Source organism: Peromyscus leucopus, chromosome 8a, assembly GCF_004664715.2.
Source record: "Peromyscus leucopus breed LL Stock chromosome 8a, UCI_PerLeu_2.1, whole genome shotgun sequence".
Lineage (NCBI taxonomy): Eukaryota > Metazoa > Chordata > Mammalia > Rodentia > Cricetidae > Peromyscus > Peromyscus leucopus.
Window position 1 is genome coordinate 28,515,319 of NC_051085.1, and position 23,661 is coordinate 28,538,979.

The 23,661-nt window shown below is 41.5% G+C and overlaps 1 protein-coding gene across 5 annotated transcripts in view; it reads left to right on the forward strand.

Moving 5' to 3' along the window:
- Akap7 (A-kinase anchoring protein 7) overlaps positions 1 to 23,661 on the forward strand; it is a 139,434-nt gene that overhangs the window by 33,777 nt on the left and 81,996 nt on the right. The gene's annotated exons all lie outside the window — the stretch shown is intronic.

Below are 23,661 nucleotides of genomic sequence, written 5' to 3' on the forward strand. Positions count from 1 at the left end.
TTTCTTTCCTTTCCCTCTTAACCGCTCTACCTACTTTGTTCCTTCTCCTTTAAACCACCTATTTAAAAGAGAATTTAGCAACTGAACATCTAGGACCAAAATGAAAGCTCAGGTTCCAGCTAACTCTTGTCTTTACGGTCTCTCCCTTGGCCTGCCTCCATTTAATTTGGCTATCATCCTGAAGTTGGCGTCTATTATTTCCCCCAAATATGTGCATATTTATTTTAGTTGGTTTTAACATAATAAAAAGAATACCAAGTTGTCTGTGACCTTTTAGGATATGCTTTCATTCTTCATATTATATTATCTCTGTGCATTAATAATTGCTTATTCAAAAGCATACTTTAGTGGAAGGACAGGTGAAGTGGAGTCAGTTTTCACTGTTGGTTTTTCTTTTATGTTTTCTAGTATTTGAGATTAGTGTTTTGTGAATGGCAGTGTTTTCATAGGGTTTCTCCTCACTCAGGTATCTGTTAAAATAGAACGGCATTAACAGCGGTGCCATTAGTACTGTCTGGCATATAGCTTCAGTTCATTCAGGTGCTATCCATTCAGGTGTATTAAACAAAGAGCTGTAGCCGGGCGGTGGTGGCGCACGCCATTAATCCCAGCACTCCGGAGGCAGAGCCAGGCGGATCCCTGTGAGTTCAAGGCCAGCCTGGTCTATAGATTAAGTTCTAGGATAGGCTCCAAAACTACACAGAGAAACCCTGTCTCAAAAAAAAAAAAAAAACAAAAAACAAACAAGCAACAAAAACAAACAAACAAATAAACCCCAAAGAGCTGTTTATCTTTCAGTAAAAGGTTTCTTTTATTTACTTGGAATATATTTTACATAAGAGCATTTTACCTGGGTTATGAATATAAAATTTGCTATTGATGTTACTGGTCAAACAGCCACATTCATCTTCACTAAGGCTTTGATAGATTTGTTTTCTCTAAATTCATTTCTTTTACATAATGCCAGACTCAAGGAATTGTACTTGAGTGGAACTATTCATTACTTTAACATATAATTAGCTAGCACCGGGTAGGTGCTTGGGATAGTGAACTGAACTGAAATTCTTGGTCCTCTGAGAAGCAGTCTTGTACAGGAACAAATGGATGAGAGGGTGTGGAGGGACATGGTGATTTTTATACCTAGAGGTGGGTGCAGAGTACTAAAGGCATACAGGAGACCCTTATGTATTGAAGTTTTCACAGGAGATAGAGCACTGAGCTGAGATTTAAAGGTACTTAACAAGCATTCTGGTTAAGAAAAATGGAAGAGGGCAGGCAGAGGAAGACTATGTGCAAAGAAATCAAGACATATTTAGGGACTCTCAGGTAGTCCAGTTTTTATCTTTAAATTTATTATTTGGGGGCGTGTGTCTGTCTGTCTGTGTCTGAGTATGGGACTGCATGTGCCACGCTGCGTGTGTGGAGGTCAAGGACAGCTTTGTGGAGATGGCTTTCTCCTCTCACTTTTACATGGGCTCTGGGAATTCCATGCAGGCCACCAGGCCTGCACAGCCAGTGCCTTCCTGCCTAAGCCACGCTCCCAGCCTGGAGTTCAGTTTTATTGGAGTTTAAATTGCAAACCCAGGAGAATCGGTAAAAGGAAATTCATATAATAAGGGAACAAAGAAAGTGAAAAAAATCATTTTAGGAAAATGGTGAAAGCCTTAAATAGTGGTTAAGGGGAGTAGAGAGGAAAATTTTATGAAGCAGTATATGATGGGATGGCAGATCAGTGCAAGTGTGTTTAGGACGACATTCCAGAGACTCATCATTTCTTATTTTCTTGGGTCTATTCTGAGCATGGAATGGAGAGAGGAAGCTGAATGAATGTATACTTGACCCTTACGTGCAGAGGTATTAAAAAGAGCATGGGCACTGGGCAGAGAGTGCTGGACAGTGTCCGATGCTGTGTTACCTAATTTCTATTCGAATGTGAAATAAAGCGGGATGGTGTTGGGATGAGTGCTGGATGGTATCTGATGCTATGCTATCCAGTTTCTATTAGAGAAAGAAATAAAGTCGGGGGAGGATGATATTGGAAGGTTGGGCCAAGAGGGCTGGAGATTAGTGTTAATAGAAAGAAGCCTACCAGTGAGAAAGCTGTAAGTGTGAGTGATGGCCAGAGAACACTATATTGAATTTTGAGAGTTCAGGGGAATTGATCGTAACAGAGGCTAATGGAATCTTCTCCCTCTATTTTCACAAAGAGGAGCAAGTGATAGAAATTCAAAGACCGAAATGATTAAAGCTCATTGTAGAGTTCAGTAAGGTTACCAGATAAAGTATCAGTATAAAAATATGGTAGATAATGGAGGTCAGTAAGATGGCCGGGTGGGTAAAGGCGCTTTCCACCAAGCCTGACTGAGTTGGATCCTCTTGGCTCACATGGTAGGAGAGAGCTGACTCCTGCAAGTTGTCCTTTGAGCTCCATATAGTCACTGTGCTCAAGTGTGAGTGTGTGCACATGCACACATGTAAATAAATGTAAAAAATAAAAGTAGATACATTGAAGTACCGAATTTTCGAATGGGCCGTCATTGATAATGGCAACAAAATCATAAGAATGCGAACAACCTACCTTAGGATATGTGCTAGCCTTTTGTGGAGAGAATATTTTAACTATATCTTTGCTAGGTGAATTTGTCAAATGCTTTCTTCATTTTTCCCTTTTCTTTTTCATTTGTTGCGAGAACATCTCTTAACACTCCATGAGAAATACATTTCTAGACTAAACCAGACCATCAGCAAATTGCATGCTTATTTACATAAAACCGTGTCTCTATAGAATTGATAAGGCAAGTTGCTTTCAAATGTTTTGCCTTCTTTTTAAGACTTTATAAGTGCATGATTTATGGAAAGTTTACTTATGTATTTAAAAGTAAATGTGAAATAACCAAAAAAGCCAATTGGAAAAATTGTTTTTTTAAATATATTCTTGTTTTAAGACAGAGTCTCATGTAGCCCAGGCTGTCCTCATATTCACTTTGTAGTTGAGAACATGCATCACCATGCCTGGGTTATGGGTGCTCAGATTGAGCCAGTGTGTGCTAGTCAGATCCTCTACTAACTGAGCTATATCTCCACCCCAACCAGAATTTATTTTTTAATTTCAGTGTCGAAACTGGTTTCTTTTAAAATTTTTTTAAAAAAGAACAGGCTTCTTGTATTTTGTTTTTTTTTTTTTTAAAAATTCTTATTTCATGTGCATTGGTGTTTAGCCTGCATGTATGTCTGTATGAGGGTGACAGATTCAACTGGAACTTGAAATACAGACCGTTGTGAGCTGCCTTGTGGGTGCTGGGAATTGAACCCTGGTTCTCCAGAAGAATAGCTTGTGCTCTTAACCACTGAGCCATCTCTCTGGTCCCAACAAATCATTTTTGATATGATGCTATTGGATGGTTAGCTCATGCTTCCTGAGACAGAAAGGCTCTGCTGTCGGAAGGCTTAGGTTTTAACTTATTTTAATTTAGACTGCAGGACACTTGACCTGTCTTTCTTGTTTGAGTCCTCCTTTGTTTCTTTTCCCTTATTTTCTCATCATTTATCATGCTATCCAGTTCTTTGGAGTCATCTTAAGCCCTGTTTTAGGGTAGGGTAGACTGAAGTATGCACAAGCAACCATTCAAACATTCAAACAGTAACTTCGAAGCCAAGTAGGATGTAAGAAGCATTAGCTGGCCAAAGGGAAGGCATGTCTAAGAGCTTTGAGGGCAGAGCATTCCAGAATTGATGCCCACAGTCAACAACCCTAATGTATTTTTTTCTGACTGACTACTCAAGAGAAAATGCTAGACCTAAATCTTTTCTTTTGTAATATAAATATCACTGAAACATTTCTAATTAGCCATTCAGTCATTGTCCTTTTCAATAATTCAATGGGTGCTTGCAACATTAAGAATTCCATCCATTCTCTGCAAATCTTCTCACAAAAGTATTTTCCAGCATTGATGAAAGCTCCATTGTGTGGTGAAGAATGTGAAATCTCACCAGCTTTAATGGGAACAGGAACCGATGGATGTTCATTTGTCATTTTAGCAAAGGCCTCTGCTCTTGTAATTCCTTTCTTTCTTCCAGATGCATTAGGGACTACTGCTTAGAAGTATTTATATTCTGAAACTTTCAGCAAAACATTACAGAGGATAGAAAATGTAGGGAAAACATTACCGCTTGGTAAACTCACTTTTAACTTGTTATGTGAGCATTGTACTATTGCTTTTGTTTATTGTTTTCACGTATACGTGTAAGAAATCTAGGTATTTTAATAGTCATGGGAGATTTTCATTTATCTACGTATTGAAGCAACAGATTTTGTTTATTTACATTGTTGGTTTGAGAAAAGTGTTTGTTTTTTTTTCTGTATCCCCTATGGCTTGACACTATGTAGCCCAGGCTACTCTGAACTTGAAGCAATTCTCCTGTCTCAGCTTCCCAGCTGCTGACATTATATATGTGTGCCACAATGCCAGTTGTCAAGGACTAGGCGGTGCACTGGGAACGCCTGGCACTGGAGTTTACTTGGCACCCCCATTTATGGACATACTCATGTAGTCAAAGTATAGACATTTTTTTCAGTATTTTATTTCTTTATAGTCATTGAATTGTTTTTTGGTATTGGGGATCGAATGGAGGACTTGGCTCCTCTTAGTGTATGTTCTATCATTGAGTTCCACCCCTAGTCTCTAGATTTAGTTTTAAAGGAAATCTTCAGGATCAGGTTATATGAGTCCAACAACATCATTACCAGGATCTCTCTCTGGTCTCCCTCAGCTCCCTAATCTTTTTGAAAGAAGCCAAGGAAGACACACAGGTAGGTAAGGCTTGTTACAGAGTAATGTGAAGCCCTCTGAAGATGAGGGTGGGCAGTGGCCAAGGGACCACTGTCCTATATGCACATTAGGCAGGTTTCTAAGGTCTGCAACAGCCAGCTTCCTGGTGGATTTTCCTGTCTAGGTGATTGACCCTGTTAGGTAGAGTCAATGGTCATCCTTGCTTTTTATCAGGTGATCTTCCAGATAGTAACCTTATAAGGGTTAGGGCTCATGAAACCAGCTTTAGATAGTGATCCATAACCTTTGTGGCAGTTCAGGATGTCATATTCCCTCCAAGGGCCAGAGATATGACTCAGGTCTCATTCCTCCAATAGTAACAGAGTCCTGGAGTTCTAGTCCTTGTTATACAGGCTGTCGATTATGAGATGGGGTCCTGCCCCCTAATATCCCTAAGCCTGCAGATAGCTGACTAGCTACCTAATGGTATCAGTGCATTAATTTAGTAATAATTTTGTTTTTATAGTATATCTGACTATTTGTTCAAATGGTGTATTCTAACTTTCAGAAGAATATGTTTTATCAGGAGATCATTAAAAAACTTTGTTATAAACTGTGTGTGTGTGTGTGTGTGTGTGTGTGTTTATGCCTACATAGGAATATTAAAATTTTGTTCAGAACAATGGAGGCAGAGCTACTCAGACATAATAGAGAGCAGGAGAATTTGTAAAGGATGTAAATAGTGTGATTTATCTAATTTTAATTTTAATTGAGAGAAGTTTTAGTTCTTAAGTTAAATTTTTTTTTTTTTTTAAATTTTCCAACACAGGGTTTCTCTGTGTAGCTTTGGTGCCTGTCCTGGATCTTGCTCTATAGACCAGGCTGGCCTCGAACTCACAGAGATCTGCTTGTCTCTGCCTCCCGATTGCTGGGACTAAAGGCGTGTCCCACCACCACCGGGCTGATTAATTTATTTTTACTTTATGTGCATAGGTGTTTTGTATGCATGTATGTCTCTGCACCACGCGTGTGCCTGGTGTGTATGGAGGTCAAAGTAAGCATCACATATCCCCTGGAACTGGAGTTACATATGGTTATGAGCCACTATGTGGGTGCTGGGAACTGTACTTGAGTCCTCTGGAAGAGCAGCCAGTGCTCTTAACCACTGAGCCATCTCTTCCATCTCCAAAAGCATTTTAAACTAAGGACTGAGTTTGAGAAGCTGACAAATCATTCTCTGTTCTCCTGCCCTTCCTCTGAAGAAGGTTAAGAACTTAGGAAGAATTTTCTAACCATCCATGGAAGCGGGTTGTCTGGCTTAAATTTGAGAGGTTGCCTTCCTTGTATCTGGAGGAAAGGAATGCCCTTTTCTCTGCAGGCATGGGGACACAGAGAAGCTTTGCTAAGTTCTCCCAGCCATCAGTCACACTTTGCATCTAATTGTACTTCTCTGTAACTATCCACTTGATTAAACCCACCTTAAAAGACACACAGTTTGGGATTGGAGCCAAGACTCAGAGGTTAAGAGCACTGGCTGTTCTTCCAGAGGTCCTGAGTTCAATTCCCAACAAACACATGATGGCTCACAACTATCTAGAATGTGATCTTATGCCCTCTTCTGGCCTGCAGGCATACATGCAGGCAGAACAATATATACATAAAATACATGAAAAGAAATTCACAGGAGTTACCTGCTTTTTTTGGGGGGGGGGGAGTCCTCAGTTTTTTTTTTTTTTTTTTTGTGTGTCCCAAGTCACATAAAACTTCTACTAAATAAAATTGTGTGCTTTTCTTGTTACTTTGTCTTTTGTAATAGAATTCTAAGCCACTGATGTAAGTAAACAATGGATTGTGTCTGTGCCCCCCCCCCGCCCCCTTTCCCATCAGTCTTGAATTACACAGGCAGATATGCTGTTACTAATTCTTTTTGTTCTTCTGATCTGAGTGGTTGTTTTGTGCTGGAGTCATGAAGAGGCCAAGTCCATCTTTGCGTTCCTTCATGTACCTGTGGGTTTGTGGGGGGCTCTTGGACACATGCCAGTATTTGACCTCAGGGGCTCTGGGTCACATCTTCTTACCTTGGTCTTGTTTCCCAGAGTAACACAGCACCGGCTCCTTTCCTAGCGTGATCCTGTAGCCTTAGAGATTATGAAGAGACAGAAAACTGAATTTATGTGACATTTCTTTACATTTCCAATAATGAAATTGCTCTGAAAAGCTTTTTGCATAGAAATGGATATAGAATTTTGTTCATTTTCTTAAGCAAAATGCAATTTGTTAAGAAGGTTATTAGATTGAGAGATTGCTGAAACTTTAGCCGGTTGGAATTATAATGGTCTTTGCATACTTTTGTTCAAAATGAGAAAAGTGCCCCTGGTTAGTATGATAAATGATTCCAAGTACATTTTTCTCATAAAAGAGAAAATGAAAGGCTTTAGGATGCTCATTTGAGCATTATGCTTTCTCCTGTTTTGACTGTCATTTCCCCCAAGATGGAGAGGACAAACTATTTCTGGTTCCTTGTAAGGAATTTGTTCCGTTCCAGCGTTTCTGGGCCTGCCCAGGCTGCCGTGTGACCTCAGGAAGGTCTGGACTTCCTGTCTGCCGGTGTCTCTCGAGCTTGCCGACCCTTTACCCTGGCCTGGACATGTCAGGACAACTTTGCCACACTTCCTTCGTGTACCAGAGAGCAGGCTGCCTGCGGCCATCCTGAGCCAGCGCTTCCATTTCTGCCTGTTTGCGTGCGACACCCTCCGTGCTTCCTCTCTGTCCTCATTTCTCTCTTAACCCTTTCCCGCGTCCTCTCTTTCAGTTACTTGATTTTCAGTCAGACGTAGGAATGAACTCCCTTTGTGTGTTTTTTTTTTTTTTAATCATCTCAAATTAAAAAAAAAAAATTTTTTTTTCAAGACAAGGGTTTCTTTGTGTAGCTTTGCCCTTTCCTGGAACTCACACTGTAGACCAGGCTGGCCTCGAACTCATAGAGATCTGCCTGCCTCTGCCTCCTGAGTGCTGGGATTAAAGGCATGTGCCACTGCTGCCTGGCTTTAAAAAAATTTTTTTTTTAAAGATTCATTGTATTTTCCTTTGGTGTGTGTGTGTGTGTGTGTGTGTGTACGCATGGGTGTGTGTGTGTGTGTGTGTGTGTGTGTGTGTGTGTGTGTGTGTGTGGTGTGTGTGTGTGTGTGTGTGTGTGTGTGTGTGTGTGTGTGTGTATACACGTGTACACGAACCATGTGTGTGGAGGCCAGAAGAGGGCGCTGTATCTGGTGCTAAGCTCCGGATGTGGGTGATGGGAACAGCACCTGGGTCCTCTGCGAGAGCAGTAGGATCTCTTAACCTCCGGCCTTTTCTCCAGCCCCTGTAGTCAGCTTACAAAGATGAATTCATTTAGTTGCAGTACAGCTGTGACGTAGGGCTCGTCATCGCCCTCGCTTGCCGGATAGAGAAAATACGGCTGAGGAACTTGTTGGTAAGGGGCGGAGCTGCTGTGTATAAATCCTGGCACTTTGACTGCTGATTGTATGCTGCGTAATTTTATGGTAATCTGTCCGTTTGTAAATTAGCTGCTGGGCTCCCCAGACATTTTCTGAGAATACTCCTTTACCTTCTTGGCTTAGCTGAAAGCCAGTTTTTTTTTGTTTTTGTTTTTTGTTTTTTTTTAAATCTAGAATGGCAGTTTCTGTTGGTGGGGAGGCTGCTCATTTCAATCCATCATACCCAAGGCCCAGAGATGCCACCCCAGGCTCCTGGTTCTTTCTTTGAACTGCCAGCACCCATATAATGATATGGAGACTTTTTAATAATTATCCAAGCTTAGCCTTAAGGCTTGTTCCCAATTAGCTCTTAAAACTTAAATTAACCTGTTTATAGTAATCTATGTTCTGTCACGTGGCTTGTTACCGTCTCCTCAGTACTGTAGATCCATCTGACTTCCTCTTCTGATTCTTTCCCAGAGTTCCTATCTCTTCCTGGAAGTCCCGCCTATCCTCTCTTGCCTAGCTATTGGCCGTTCACCTCTTTACTAAACCAATCAGAAGGTGCCTTAGGCGGGTGATGTAAACAGGGACACAGCATCACAGAGTGCAAAAAGATGGTCCCAGCAGCCGTTCATCATTTTGTTCTTGTGTTGACCTCGCAGATGCCTTCCCTCATTGCTCGTTCATGGCGTCTGGCTTTGTTAGCTCCACCTCCCCTTTCTGCTGTCATCCTGGCGTGTCCTCTCACTTATTGAAGCTTTTTGTTTCTCAGCCATACTGGGACTCCTGCTTACTGCGCTAATAGAACGGCAAACCGTGTGAGCGCGCCGGTTCAGAGCGAGCTTTGGAGCCAAGGTACAGCCTCTGGCTCTCGTAGTTTTTGTCAGGTTTTTGAGCGCGACAATGGGACAAATAACCAACACTAGGACTGAGAATTTCTAATAGTCTATAAGGTCAGAGTTGGGTATGCTCAAGAACACAAGCTGAAACGCAGACCTGGGCTGGTGTGAGCGTGTGACCTGACGGCTTCTTTGCGCTTGCCTGTGGTAGACGGGATGACATTCATTACACGAAGCTGTCATTTTGAAGACTTGCTTTTAAGAATGAAATGTTAGCCAGGCAGCGGTGGCTCAAGCCTTTAATCCCAGCACTCGGGAGGTAGAAGCAGGTGGATCTCTGTGAGTTCGAGGCCAGCCTGGTCACACAGAGTGAGTTCCAGGACAGCCAGAACTGTTACACAGAGAAACCTTGTCTCAAAAAACAAAACAAAACAAACAAACAAGCAAAAAACCCAAAAATAATAAAAAAAGAAAGTATGAAATGTTTTAAAATTTTGTTTGATGGTTTTGCATAGTAATAAATTAACACTATTTTAAATGAGAAGTATAAAGTTTTTAAATTGAAGTTGGTCGTAGCATTATGCCAGCCTTTATTTTGAAACACAATTCAGATCTCTTATGAAAACCATCTAAAAATGAAATGGATTTAGGCAGTAGAAACAGGTCTCCTTAAAATAGTAACACTGGGAATGACAAAAAGCGTTTCCTGCTTTGATTTCTTTGAAGTGTCGGGTGACTGAAGAGTGATTCTAAAATCTTCCTCATTTTCTTCATATTATATGTGACATGGTTGTATAATAACTTACACTGACGTTAGAAAGAATCTCCTAACTGAAAATCATGGAAAGAGATTGCTTGGTGTTGTAAGACATATTACTGCATCACAGATCAGTTATTTATTTTTTTAAAGATAACTTTAATAACCATTCTTGTTATAACCACACAGTAAAACGGAGTATGCTGTAGACCACCTAGCTCACATTTAACACGTGAGTTTGGTTTAGATAATGTCTGTAGCTATTGATTCTGGGTCTGAATGTTGTCACCAGGTTCAGAGAAAAAGGCATTAACATTTATCAAAATTAAAAAAATAAATTTATTTACAGTTTGGCCCAAATTGGTGAGAGACCAATTTTAATCTGCCTCTGTCTTGCCCACAGCTGTGTGACAGCTAGAGAGACAAAGGCGGGACTTTTATGTGTGTGTAAATTCGGCTTAGGTCCCTGTCACTCCCAGAACAGGGACGGAGGCGAGGGTCCCGACGGAGAAGCAGGGACTTGGAGGTACCCCCATTTTTACTTCCAGCATGCTCTTCCCATGGGTCCTCAGGCTTAGCACCCCTGTTCTAATTTCTCCTTATTTGGGGCCATTCCTCAGTCTGGATTTGAGGACCTGTGCCATCTGGTTGGCTGCCTGTTCCCCATGAAGGTGTGGATCCTATCACCAGCACTTGAAGCGTGAGAGGAAAGAGGTCATTTTATGCTTGTGACTGAAAGATCCTCTGAGGAGATTGTAAACTGGAGCCCAGGTTGGAGGCGTCTGATAGCGCCTCTAGTGGAAGGGTCGGTAACATGCGTAGGAACTGCCCCTCTGTGCCCCTCCGCTTGAGTTACTGCTTTTGGTAGATTGTTTTGATCATCTTCCTGCCTCCGAGTGTGTGTGTGTGTGTGTGTGTGTGTGTGTGTGTGTGTGTGCGCGTGCGCATACATTGCACATAAGTGTGAGTACACATGCCTGTGCAAGGGCATGCAGAGGCTAGAGAAGACTGTCAGTGAAATTAGATTTTAAGAAAATTAAAGCTTCAGCATCTGCCTCTTTTTAAGTTCTTTTTGAGTAAAGTTCAATTTATAACAGATTAAATAAGATATTATTTTTAGAATGTAAGTTACATTGACCCAACTTTCATAAAAATTATGATCCTGGCGATCATAAATAGTGCCTGTTGCCTTCACACATTCTACAGTTAAGTAAAACTGGTTCCTGAGTTACTGAACTCTTCACGGACACATAATTATAATTATTTTTGTAATTACCATTATCTGTCACTCTCTGCCTTACTGCTTTGAAACATGGTCTCCCTGGACCAGAAGCTCACCCTTTCAGCGAGGCGGCTGACCAGTGAGCCTCGGGATCTGCCTCTCTCCTCTGCTGGTGCTGGGGTTGCCGACACGGGCAGCCATGCTTGGCCTGTGCACGACACTGGGCATTCACACCCTGGTTCTCACGTTAGCTCAGCAAGAGTTTTTACTCACGGGGCCATCTCCCCAGCCCTGGATGAACTTTGTTCTTTGAAGTCATTGATCATGGGGTTCCTTGTGAGGGTTTGGTGTGGTCCCTGTGGGCAGTCTGTTCTTACATAGGAAAAAGGCAGGCAGAAGAAAACAAAGCCTCCACTACTCTTTATTTCTTTTTTGCCAAATTAGAGCAACAAAGGATGTTCTTTCAAAATTTACCGTAGAAAGAGTAGCTCTTAGACTAAGTTGACCTGTAGTCTGTTATCCATTATTAAAATGATCATTAGCATCGTCATGTTACTACTTTTTTTTTGGAAACAGGGTTTCTCTCTGTCTCCTTGGCTGTCCTGGAACTCACTCTGTAGACCAGGCTGTCCTGGAACTCAGAGATTCACCTGCCTCTGCCTCCTGAGTGTTGGAATGAAAGGTGTGTGCCACCAGCAAGCATCTTGGAACAGATGTCCTTATGCACAATTTTGACAGTGTATACTGACAATGTTGAAACCAGGTTATCTGTAAATCCTACATAGTTCTATCAGATGTCATCTAAGAGCTACCATTGGAGTAGCATCCAGAAAGAAAGCTCACTATTAACAGTGAACAAATTGTAAAAACAAGGAGAAATACTATAGGGATTATCTAAAAAGTTCTAAGTTTAGTCTTTCCCTAGAATATAATCATACAGAATATCAGGAATTACATTTCAATAATTAAGCTTCAATTGCTTTGTTGTGTTTATACTGATGACATTTTTAGAATCCTTAGACACATGCAACAGGGCTGTAGACTCAGAATACAGAATAGAAGAATTACTGTTTATTCATTAAGAGCACATATATATCAAAAAAAATTAAAAGACATGAAGCTTGGAGGGAGATGGGAGGGTATGAGGGAAAATTAGAGAGAGAAAGTGGTGGATAGATATGATCCATACACATTGTATAAACACATGTAACTTTCAAAAAGTACAATATATTAAAAAACATATATGAGGCCGGGCGGTGGTGGCGCAGGCCTTTAATCCCAGCACTCGGGAGGCAGAGCCAGGCAGATCTCTGTGAGTTCGAGGCAGCCTGGACACAAGTGAGTCCCAGGAAAGGCGCAAAGCTACACAGAGAAACCCTGTCTCGAAACCCCCCCCCCAAAATATATGTAAACAACCACATTTTAAATATATTTTGCAATATAAGTTAGTTTTTAGTGCTTACAAATGATACAGTTGAGAAATTTTCTTTAAAATAGTTATTCTTATAAATCTTATATTAAAATTATAATTTTAAACTTATTTTAAAATGAATAAAGCAAGATTATTGAGTTACAGAGACATGACTCATGCTTTTTAAAATTATAATTATGTGTGTATATAGAGTGTTTGTAACTCAGCAACCCAGTTTTAGTTATTTTTAGAGCACATTAAGACAGTAATTAGACACTGTTATTTTAGGAATGTTACGATCTTAAAGATTTTATAAAAAGTTATATTAATAAAATATATAATCTAAAAATAATTGCTATTTAGTCTGAGTTATAAATTGCGCTTCACTCAAAAGATCTTATGCAGAGGCAGATGCCTAAGTAAGCTTTGACTTCGTTCTTTAAATAGAGTTCTTCTGTAAATCGATTAAGAGCAGCCAGTATTTTTAAACATAAAGGACTAGTCTGAGCAGGAGAGATGGCTCAGTGGTTGCGAAGAACCTGAGTTTGTTTCCCATAGCACATTGGTTGGTCCATAGCCACTTACGACACCAGCTCCAAGGGCTCCGCTGTCCCCTTTCAGCATTTACAGACACCTGGTCACACATGTGCATATGCACACACATACACAGAAACAAAGTATTTTTTTTTAAGAACTGGCTTCTGACTTTATATAAGTGTGCTGCAGTTTGGACTTAGAGACTACTATAAGTCATTTATTAGTTAGGCAGCTCAATTGTATACATTCTGACTCTCTTACTCTTCTCTTTTATGAACTTCATGTAGTGGGGTAGAACTTTTGTAGCACATTTTGATCTTTAGTTACCACAGAGTGTAATTGTTGGAGTTTTAGATGATATTATCCCCCAAATCAGAAACAATATAGATATTATCATCATTTATTTATTTATTTTTGGTTTTTCAACACAGGGTTTCTGTGTGTAGTTTTGGTGCCTTCTCTGGATCTTGCTCTGTAGAGCAGGCTGGCCTTGAACTCACAGAGATCTGCCTGGCTCTGCCTCCCGAGTGCTGGGATCAGAGGTGTGCGCCACCACCGCCCAGCTACTATCATCATTTAAACAAATCATTTGTTACTTTCTCCACTTACTTTAGGGGTAAGGACAAGAAAGATAAAATTAGATTTCTACATTACAGAATTCTAAAGGCTGCTTATTGTGGTGCACACTGTAAACCTAGGATAATGGGAGGTAGCGTCAGGAAGATCAGAAGTTCAAAGCCATCCTTGACTACATAGTGAATTTGAGGCTAGTCTAAACTTTAATAACCTAATAACCACACCAACTGAAACAGCAAAACAAAACCACCAAAAACTAAGGGAAGCCATTTTGATAATGTCTTACTCCTAAGTAGACTGTGCTTACGCTGTACTTAGCGCTGGCTTCGGTGTTGACTAGTTAGTAGTCATGTGCACTCACATCTTTACTCCAGACAAATTATGGGTGCTATTTATAGATATGAGACCTGCATGTTCATGAGAAACAGTGTGAAAAGCATGAGGGTTTACCTTCACATCTTATAAAGGTTTTCTGCAAAAACACTTAAAGATGCATTTTTAAAAATTTAGGGCTCAGGCTGTAGCTCAGTCACAGAGCACTTGCCCAGCATGCACAGAGCCCTGGTTCAGTCCCTGGTACTTTGAAAGAAGAAAATCTAAAAGCACTGTGCCCGAAACCAGCAGCAGCTCACCTATTTCAGAAAAGCAGGCAAATCTCTGTAGCCTTTGCTAAGATGATGCTAAGGCATCAGTCACACAAACAGATCTGATTGACAGGTTAAGAAAGCTGTAACTGTCAGTTCTATTTGGAATAGTCTTTTTTAGAGAGAGTCTTGCCATGTAGCTCAAAGTGACTTGACGTTCAGATCTTCTGCCTCAGCATGCCAAGTGATAGGACTACATATGCCACCATGTCCAGCTGAAATAGTCTTTGAGTTGAAATGTCCTTTGCAATGAAACAGAGAGACGTCTGTATAAAACTGTCACTATACTAGGTGATGGCTGTTTTATAACTCATTTACAAGTACAGTACCTTTATGCAAATTACAAACTCTAGTTTTTTAGTGTGACATTGAAAATAATTTTAGTTTTAGCTGGGCAGTGGTGGCGCACACTTTCAGACCCAGCACTCGGAAGGCAGAGGCAGATGGATCATGGTGAGTTCCAGGTCAGCCTTGTCTACAGAATGAGTTCCAGGCCAGCCAGGATTACACAGAAAAATTCTGTCATAGAAAACAAAAACAAACAAAGAACTAACCAAACAATTTTTTTTTTAATGTGTATAGGTGTTTTGCCTGCATGTATGTCTGTGTAGCATGTGTGTGCCTGGTGCCTGCAGAGGCCAGAAGAGGGCATCAGATCCCCTCCAACTAGAGCGATAGGTGGTTTGTTGGCTGCTCTGTGGATGGTAGTAATTTGACCCGGGTCCTCTGGAAGAGCAGCCTGTGCTCTTACCCACTGAGTCATCCCTCCAGCCCCAAAGGTCAGGGTATTTTACATTAATGGAAAATATATACTCAGTCATCTTAAATCTTAACTGCTTATAGTTTATTTCCTCCAAAGAAACACTACTAAACTCATTTTCTGAAGCCAGAATTATTATCTGGTATCAAACCCAGATAGAGATATAACAAAAAAAGGGAGACTTTATAGACCAGTTGTTCTGATGGACATAAGCATAGAAATTATCCATCACACACTGGCAAACTGAATTCAAGAGTGCATTAAGAAGATCATATACCATGAACAAATTGGTTTCTTTATGGCGATGCAAGATGGTTCAATGGAAGCAAATAAACAAATATAATGTAGTTCATTAGTAGGCTTAAGGGCAGAGATCGCATGTTCATCTTAATGGATTCAGAAAAGGCGCCATCCCAGAAGGATAGAAGCCTGGAAATGGAACGAATATGCCTCAACATAATAGACTGTGTACGGCAGGCCTATACTATAGCAGGCATTATACCACACGGAGGAAATCTGAAAGCATGTTCTCTAACATCAGAAACGAGGCAGAGGTGCCAACTTTGATCTATTTGATATATTCTGGAGGTCTTATCTAAAGAAACACGACAGCAAAATAGAAAGGAAACAAGCAAGAAATAATGAAGAAATCAAAATATTCCTACTTGTAAATGACATGGACCTACAGCCCAGAGAATCCAGAGGCCGCTAAGAAATTTAGAGATTAGAAAACTACTTTCAGCTGTGTTGAAGGTCCAAATCAACATACAGAAATCGGTGTGTTTTGCAAGGCCTGGTGGCATGTGCCTGAGGCATGGTGGCATGTGCCTGAGGCATGGTGGCATGTTCCTGTAATGCCCGAATTCCATGATCCTCCTGCAAGAGTTCCAGGAAAGCCTGATCCACATAATACTTGGTTTCAACAGCAGCAACAGTTCCCTTCTCCAAATAAAAAAGGATCAGAATTTTTTTTTTTTTCCCCGAGACAGGGTTTCTTTGTGTCGTTTTTTGGTGCCTGTCCTGGATCTCACTCTGTAGACCAGGCTGGCCTCGAACTCACAGAGATCCGCCTGGCTCTGCCTCCCGAGTGCTGGGATTAAAGGCCTGTGCCACCGCCACTCAGTGATTAGAAACTTTTTAGAAACAATCTAATGATAAACTTGCAGAGAAAGAAATCAGAAAAAAAAGCCACATTCATAATAGCTTTACACAATAAAACAATGAAAAAAACTCCAACCCCCAACCTAGGAATAAACCTAACCAAGGAATGAAGACATTAGAAATTCAAAGACTTCTTATGCTCATGGATCAGCAAAATTAATATTGCAAAAATGACTTTTTTAAAAACCAAAGCTTACCTGTAGATTTAACACAGTTCTCAGTGAAATTCCAATGACATTCTTCACAGAACTAGGGAAAAAAAGCCTGAAATTCACAAAAGCACGAAAGACCCCCTTCAGTAGCCACGGCAATTTTAAGCAGAAACAACACTGGCTGTGGTATTGCAATACTGTTCTTAAAATATGCCATAGAGTCGTGGTAGCAAAAGCAGCAAGATCTGAGCATAAAACAGACTCGGGGCTCAGTGGAATGGAATAGAGGGTCAAGGATTCAAAACACACGTAGCTAGAACCACCTGATCTTTGAAAAGGTGCCAAAGACATATATTTGGGGAAAAGAGTGCCTCTTAAGTGTCTGGTGTTGGGAAAACCAGCTAGGCACACGTGAAAGAGTAGAGCTGAATCCCTGCCATGCTCTGCAAACTCAAAATGGGGCGAAGGCCCTAAAGAAGACCTGAAATTCTGAAGGGCTAGAGAAGAATAAGTCAAAACATTTCAGGATCTCCACATGGGTAATGGGCCTCTGAAAAGGGCTCCAGCAGCACAGCAAACAACCCCCAACACTGACCAGTGGGGTTGAGTGCAATTACAAAGCTTTTGTGTAGCAAAGGAAATGAGCAGCAGAGGGAGAGACTTCGCGGGCAGGTGGAGGAACAGAGGAGAGTGGTTGCAGTTATAGAAGACAGAGTTTATTTGAACTTAGGGTTCTGGAGGGATACGAGTCCCTCATGACAAGGAGGAATGGCAGCAGGTGCCATGGGGGCCAAAGCAGGAAACCGAGTGCTTCAGTGGCAGACACGTAGCAGAGAGAGGGAGCTGGGAAGGACCAGGACTTTAAGCTCTCCAAGCCCATCTCTAGCAGCATGCTTTGTCCATGGAGGCCTTGTCTCCTGAACATCCCCACACAGTGCCACCAACTGTTGAAACAGGTGAGCCTATGGGGGACATCCTCATTCAGACCACGACAGGAATAGAATCTGGGTGATCGGAAGGCAACAGGAGAGACCGCTGTGGGAGTGAAGGGGACCAGCCTGAGGGAAGGAGGAAGGCAGGGAAGGGAAATGGTAGAAAATAAGAGAACAATAGTGTAAGTATGACAATGAAAATGTCATAATGAAACCATTGTTTCGTATCCTGACATAAACAAATTAGAAAGTTTATTCCTTGTCAGTTTTATTCCTCTAAAATATCTGTTCTCCAACTGGGAGACAACATCAGATAATGTCCTATGTGCTTTTTTTTTTTCTTTTTTTCTGACCCTTGGCTGTAAGGCTTGGCCCCCAAACAAGCTTAGATTAAGAGGAAAAGCCATGTATATAAGTTTGCATATATACACATTCCTGTATGTGTACCTACACACATATGCACATTCTTAATCAGCACACGTGCATAAAGATGAGTGTATTTACAGCTTTGCACCAAATCGTGGAGAGAAAGTTCTTCATCTGATCTTCCCCCTCATAGAAGTGTTAGAAAAAAAAGTATAGAAAAGGTGAAGGAAAGCTAGGAAGTGTGTGCTGGTGCCAATGTGCCCGTCTGGGGACTGCTGGGAGATACACTTCCCCTGGGAGAGGAGTCATTTTCCTGATGCTTGGGCTTTGGGGCTGGGCTGCTTTCTTTCTTTGCATGGTATTTCTGTCAGGGACCCTAATTCCTTAGGTCCCAGTTACAGTATTGTCATATAAACAGCCTTAGGAAATGTTAAAAAAAGAGGTAAGGGAAATATGTGGTTTGCAAAAAAGGGTATGTAATCCAAAATATAAGATTCTGTTAAAAATCAGTTTAATAGTTTCCTTTGAAACAATGTTTAGTGACTTCTTTATTTTTAAGTATGAATTTATTACTGCCACAATTTTAAACACTTTATTTTAGTAAAATGCATATAAAGATAAATATGTAAAATCTAAAAGAAATATAAAGCTGTTTTTATTAGGTTCATCAAAGTGTTGTTTATTAAATTGTTTTAATGTTCAGCAAGGGCTTCTAGTATTTTAAAAATGTATTTAAATATTTGATTGCGTGTGTGTGTGTGTGTGTGTGTGTGTGTGTGTGTGTGTATGTGCACAGAGGAAAACCCACAGGAGTCTGTTCCTGCCTTCCACCATGTGGCTCCCAGGACTTGAACTCCAGTTGTCCACTGAGGCATCTTACTGCCCCATAAAACATATTTCATATGAATTATTCTTCAGGCGACTCTCTTCACCTTTATCTCCGAGATAAATTATATATTATATATTAGGAAGCACACAGAGTTGATGTCTGAAGGATGCCTGATGTATTTGTTGTGTGATTTTCAATTTAGTGCTTGAAGGAATTTCTGTGTTACTTAGGAAGAACTGACAGCCTCTTTCATTATTCATGAGTTCCTCTCCAGAATAAAAGTTAACACAGAAGGAAAATGACATGTAATTTTCACATAGTGGAAACTTTTATCTTAAAAGTGATATATGCATAATCACTACCCAGTACTCAGGCTAAGCAATAGATTATGCTGCTATTAGGAACAAAATCAATACCCCTCAGAAAGAAGACATTCCTTTGCTCTCTTTCTATACACCTAGAAAATATACTGTACAGAGAAAACACTAATGAAAATTAAATATGCCCTGTGACAAATATTTGAGAGTACTGTGAATAGATATCGTCAAAGATTTTAGGCCTAGAGAGTTATGAGGGAAGTTAGGTCAAAATCGGATGTAACTAAAACCAGTAAATTTAAAAATGTTTCTTTAGATGTACTTGATTATTCTATCAAATAAAATCATATGTAATGATCTAATGCAGCTAGCAAAGAGTAGCTCAGATGCCTCCTGCCTCTGTGTGGATTCTGTTAGCTAGAGTCCTTTCTGTCCACTGCAGTTCCTGGTAATTCACAGTACCAGGAGTCCTGTGTCTTGGGCACGTGCCTTAGAAGATCCTGCGCCTATGTGCCTGGGGTATGTGCTCAGTACATAAAATTAGCAAGTGGCTTTGTGTGTCCACATCTTTCTGCTGGATCTGTTCCCTGGGTGATAATTCTTCTAAGTGATAATTCTTTACGATGTCAAGACTGAGAACCCAATCTTCGAATTATGCCTGAATCCCCTGGCATAATTAAAATTTGATTACATTAGCCTACCCTAGTATGGTTAAGCCATAGGACTTTGCCAGTGTTCAAGTAGTTTAACTTAAGAAAATAAAACTTTTGTGTAATTCAACCTAATATTTCAGCTCTGACTAGTCTTCTGACAGCCGAGAATGTGTCAATATAGAAAGAGGCCAAGTGGAATAACAGTGGAGGTTAGTAATTGTTGTGAATATACTGTGATTGCCTCATGACATACTCTTGCTGGATTCTGGGCTTTCTGCTTTGGCTGCCCCTTGTATGGATTCCTCTAAACCTCATGTCTGGTTAGATGCCCTCTGGCTTCAGTGGGCCAGCTATGGCACCCAGTGGTCAGGAGAAGAGCTCTTTTGCTGTCTTGGGCTCCATAGGTCTTAGAGCATCTTCTTGACTTTGTAGCCTTCCACGCTTCCTGGCCTCTCCAGAGCTCTTATGTGAACTCCTTCCCTGCTTCATTCAGCCAAAGTGGCAGTCTCTGCTTGCAGCTCACAGGCACTGTTTTCCCAGCCTTTTAGTGTTTTGTTGGATACTCTTTCTTATTGCAGAAGATGCAAGAAAATCCATGTGATGGCCATGACTAGAAGAGTTTTTATACCTGTCCCAAATTCACATAACATGATCAGAATATGTGTTGCATGGAGCACACACCAGCGTTTAGAAAGCATTTAAAAAGCAAACGACCACAGTAAGGCTTTCATCACACAGCTGGGCAACATGTGGTAGTGTTGAAGCTTCTCCTCCTGTCTCCTGTTGCTTGTCTCCCCACCCTGCTTTCCCCAGTGTTCTGCATGAGAACAATGAAAGAGCAGAGATAGAGAAAGGCGTTGTGTTTTTTTTTTTTTTTTTTTTTTTTTTTTTTTTTTCCGAGACAGGGTTTCTCTTGTGTAGCTTTGTGCCTTTCCTGGAACTCACTTGGTAGCCCAGGCTGGCCTCGAACTCACAGAGATCCGCCTGGCTCTGCCTCCCGAGTGCTGGGATTAAAGGCGTGCGCTACCACCGCCCGGCTGCGTTGTGGTTTTGACAGCAACATTGCTGTAATCAGTTTTTTCTGCACCCGGTGTTAGGGGAAGATACAGTTGTAGATGTAGTTAGAGGGCAAACAAAGGTGTGACTTCTCCCTGCCATCATCTTGTGACTAAAACAGCGGAAAACCACTGAGACTGGAGCCTCTGATCCTTGGAGACGTGTCCTAAGGCAGCAAAGCCAGATTCCCCTGCTCTCCCAGCTATCAGTAGAGAGGAAATGAAAGTATGACGTCATATCCGGTTCCAGGTGGCCCTATCCTGTTCTGCTCCTCCCGGCTCAGTCCACAAGACTTTACTTCTTCCCTGTGTTCACGAGTTGTAGGAAGGCAGTGAAGGGCTTCGGACCCTTCTGTAGCTGCTTGTTCTGCTGGGCCAGGAGAGACGGACACCATACAATGTCCTTGTGTATGGGAATAAAGGAGGCCCTAGTGTTGTGGAGTACCACTTTAACTGTGTAAAGATGTGTTACGTTGGTTTATGCTGCATTTGTTTAACGATGTAAAGATGTGTTGCTTTGCCTGCCTAAAGCACCTGAATGGCCAGTAGGTAGGCAGTAGAGGGATAGGCAGGGCTGGCAGGCAGAGACAATAAGGAGGAGGAGGAATCTCGGCTCAAGATGAGAGAAGAGAGAATGAGGGAGAAAGAGAGGGAGACGCTCAGGGCCAGCCAGCCTCCAGCCAGGCAGGCAGACATAAAGTAGGACATACAGAATGAAAGAAAGATAAAAATCTCCAAGGCAAATCATAGATGAAGAGAAACAGGTTAAAATAAGTTATAAGAGCTGATGGGACAAGCATAAGATAAGGCCAAGCATTCATAAGTAATAATATGTTTCTGTGTCTATTAACTTGGGAGCTGGTTGGTGGCCCAAAAGAAAGTCTGCTACAACCTCATTTCAGAAGTCAAGCATGGTACAGGTCTCAGTGGATGCCACATGGTGACTGAAGACCCAGATACTCTCTCTCCAACCCCTACCCAACACACTCGGACAGTCCACAAGTGGCCCTTTTCAACAAAAATACAGTCTAGGGAAGAAGAAAGAGTTCTTAGAATGGTCTGGAATTTCAGAATGCTTACTCTACTCTAGTCAAAATGTTATACATTATTATGTGGGGATGTGGAGGGTATCCTGCAGGGAAACATGCTGGCATGCTGGGCAGATGCAGTGGCAGGCTGGCAGGCAACCCACCCCATGTGGGCTTGGCGGCCGGTGGACATTCACAACCCAGACACTACATCCATGTGGAAGTGGTTTATTATAATAGAGAGACGAAGAGAATATAGGAAAGGAGAGAGAAAGAGGGACAGGGAGAGGGAGGGGGTCGAGGGGTGCACACCTCGTGGGAGTGGAGAGAGAAAGAGGGGGGGCAGAGTTTTTCCTTAAAAAGAGGCTTCTACATCAGGATGCAGGGTGGCCCCAAGGGAGGGATCATATATCAACACAAAATACATAGCTGAGTAAAGACAGTTATTGTCACATAGAAATTGTTCTTGCTGAGCCTCCACCCCTAACTTCCTCGTTATGCTTAGAACAGAATCCAAAGACTTTAGGCCCCCACACTTAGAATGCTGCATTAGTGAATGTGTCTGTGTGATTTTATAGTAAGGGGATTATTCAGGCGTTTCTGTTTTGGAACTCTGATATTCTCTCTGGATTATAGCCATAGTCTTTTTATTATTTTCACATGGGCCTATTATTACAGCAAGGTCCTTCATTTTCTTAGGAGAGATGATATGACCTCTTGTATCTGTTTTATTTTAAGTTCTCTGGCCAAAAAATCTCAACTCTTACACTAAGAAACATTCTGGAGGATATTACTATACCAGACTATGTTTTCATCCAAGTACTTTTTTTTATTATATGCATCTTTCGCAATTTCTGGTCTCCAACCAAATTGGTGTCTGCAACTTAAGCATACCGTTGACTCCAGTATTGCATAGAAAAATCCTTTACTTTTTTTTTTTTACATTTGTGTGTGCATGTGTGTGTGCGTGTGCGTGTGCGTGTGTGTGTGTGTGTGTGTGTGTGTGTGTGTGTGTGTGTGACAGCACGTATGTGGAGGACAGAGGACACTTGCATCAGTTCTCTCCAAGCTTGGTGACATCTTGCTGGCCCAGCATCTTTCACTTTTCAAGAGTTCAGTGTCAGGATTCTGGGGTGAAACATGATCAGAGTAGAAGTTAGGCCAGCTCAACCCCACTTCCTTCTCCACTGTGAATGAAAGGAAGGCTGTCTTGAGCATGGATTCAATGTGGGAGATGTGCATGTGTGTGTGCATGCCAGTGCAGGTACCCGTGTGCCCACATGTAGAGTCCAGAGGGAGATGGTGGGAGACTTACCCCATCACTCTCTCTACCTTATTCTCTTGAAACAGGGACTCTCACGGAACCTGGGGTTCACTATTTTAAGGCTTGTCTGGCTTTCCTGGGTGACCCTCTTGCCTCTGCCCCCCACAGCAGAGGGTGGAAGCCTCGCTGGACTTCTGTGGGGTAGGAGATCTGAACTTGGGTCTTCATCCTTGAGCAGCAAGTGCTCTCACCTGCTAAACCATCCCCTCTGTACTGCCTTTTGTGGTTCATCTTTATCCTTTGAATTTACTGACCGTACCAACCCTCCCTCAAGCCACTTTTGGATAAAGATGCACTGAAAGGGTGTTTATTAACAGTCCTTCATGAGTATGAGTTTTTCACACATAGGACAAGGAATTCTAGCTTCCTGTTTGCATGTTCTAGCTCGTGGCTTGTGTACTGACAACAATATTAAACTGCCCAGAGGTCAGGGAAGTTCTAATTTATTCTTTTTGTTAGCTTCGTCTTTCCAGTATGGCTGTATGGTAATTTATCAACCATACCTTTATTGGTGGAGATTATATCCGGTCTGTGCTAATTCAGGATACTGTTTTAGTATTTTGTATGTAGAATTTTATGTACCGATATTTTTTTTTCTTTGTGTTCTTAAAGTGCTAGCTCAGGATGCTATGTAGTTCATGTCTTCATAGTTACAGGTCAGATCTGTGTTTAATACCCCCACCACCTCTGCCCTCCTCATCCCTCTCTCAGTAGTTCACTCCTTCCCTCTGACAGTCTTCCTCCTGCTTTCAAGACACATACATTTCATTGCCATCCTGTTCACCCCCTCATAGTCCCCTTCCTGCTTTCATGTCTTATAAGCCCCTCCTTGAGAACTTAAGGCTAATGG